The sequence below is a fragment of the Octodon degus genome, unplaced genomic scaffold (genome assembly GCF_000260255.1).
Source record: "Octodon degus isolate 3935 unplaced genomic scaffold, OctDeg1.0 scaffold00172, whole genome shotgun sequence".
In the NCBI taxonomy this organism is placed as follows: Eukaryota; Metazoa; Chordata; class Mammalia; order Rodentia; family Octodontidae; genus Octodon; species Octodon degus.
Window position 1 is genome coordinate 163,655 of NW_004524748.1, and position 2,011 is coordinate 165,665.

At 40.2% G+C, this 2,011-nt stretch overlaps 1 pseudogene; it reads left to right on the forward strand.

Annotated features, from left to right (window-relative positions):
• Positions 1-933: 933 nt before the first annotated feature.
• LOC111813219 lies at positions 934-1,027 on the forward strand (annotated as a pseudogene).
• Positions 1,028-2,011: the final 984 nt, after the last annotated feature.

Sequence of the window (2,011 nt, forward strand, 5' to 3'; positions counted from 1 at the left end):
TGGTGATTGCTGGGAGAAAAACTTAGATTATACGAAGCAGTTCAAAAGGTGGTCATAGAGCAGAGAAAATAAGGAAACACTCTTTAATCTCTCTCCAGCTGTCACAGCTCACAGGGAGGAGAAATGAGCCTCTCTGAAGCACAGTAAGTGTGCAGGGCTGGGAGATTCATGGACAAAAGGTAGCTGAGCCCACAGCTTTTGTGAGCTGCAAGGAGAGTGGGAGCCTTTGCTCACAGGGACTCCTTTCCCACAGCAGGCAGCAGCAGGACAGGGTCCGATGCAGTGTCCACCCATATCACCAGAGCATTTGCACAGCTTCTGCTTCAGCAAGGGGGTCATTATTTAAAGCTGGAATTTACAAAAACTAAAAAGCAAAACTAAACAGAACCCTTTTTTTGGATGTCAGTGTTGCCCCATGACAGTGACTAAATGAGGCACAGCAATGGAAAATGCCATGGACAGAGGGTTGGCTCCGAAGAACTCCCCTGATAAGGATAAACTCAGCCCAGGATAAGCACAGGCCCCAAACCCTATAGTAAGAGTTAGACCTGACTAGAGCTGCACTCAGAAGCAGGGGGTTCTTCACTGTAAACCGTTTAGCCTTTGCCCTGCTGCCCATCTCCAGCCTTGATGCAAAGCACTGCCTTCCCTTTCTACCAGGAGACCAAGACCACCTCTCACTGGAGACATTCTCACAGCCCGGGATAAGCATAGGGGCCTCTGGCATAGGAAATACAACTCACGCCAAGGCTAGGGGAAGAACATGGAAGCGCGCGGGACTCCAGGGCTGTGCATCCTACAAGAAAGCTGCTCTGTCAAAACTAAAGAAAGAATGATTTTGATGGCTTTAGACATATTTTCTTATTATTTCATGTATTTTCTTACTGTTTTTTATTTTTACAGAAAAAAAGTCATAACGTGAATGAGTCAAAAAGGGCTAAACTTTCAGGAATCACTTCTGTAGTATGTTATTAGAGAAGTTTCTCTGATTGTGTAGAGTAACATGAATGAGTCAAGACGTTTCTGGAATAACTAGCAACATCAGGTGTCTCAGTTTTTACAATGAAATTGACAAGTGTTCTTTATTAAATTTTAAAAACTTGATGGCTTAGTTTCTTTTCTTTTTTGTGAGACAAAATGATAGACACCCAAAGTTAAAGAGGAAACATTTCTTTAGCTTGCAGTTTGTAGAGGTTTCAGTCCCTAAGCAGCTGGCTTCAATGCAGGATGCCATGGCAAACAGGGACTGTAGAAGAGAAATAGCTCACGGTGGGCAGAAGGTAGCAAAGCAGCAAGGATGACCACAGCTCTTTATATCCTTTATATCTTATCAAGGGTACTCAGGACAGGAATTCATATCCTAAGTCCTATTGCCTTGTCCTTAGCAGTGCACCATGAATTAATTCTAGTGGCACATTCTATAGCTCCAACCTCCTCTGACTGTGATCCAACCCACCTGAGACTATATGAGGCTTTGGAGGGATAACTAGACGCAAGCCATAGCCATCAACAAAAACTTTTTTCTATTTCCTTTGAACTTTGCTATCATAATTTCTTTTGTTTTCCCAATGATAGGGCTTTGGTTACTTAAGAATTTTAAGAATTGAGTTGTTTGAATGTGAACCTATAAAATATTTTTCATAATCATTCTATGAGTGGTTAATAAAGAACTATTATGTTAGCTTATAACACACACATATATCTTGGAGATATATAACAAATGCATGCAAAAAAGGTATGAGTCTAAGGTTTAAAGGTAAGTTTATATACTTCATACTATATAATTGTTATGCTAAAACAAGATTTAAAAATCCCTTATTTCAAGTTTTCTGTCAAATTTTATAGCTTTTATCTTATAACATTCTATGGAAATCTGACTTGTAAGACAACCATGATGGGTTAAACAGATAGCAGTTCCTGGGTCACACTTTGTATTTCAAAGTGCTTGATATTCAGATAAGGTTATGATAGGTAATTCTATTGCTTCCATTACAGAGCCGGTATAACTGAA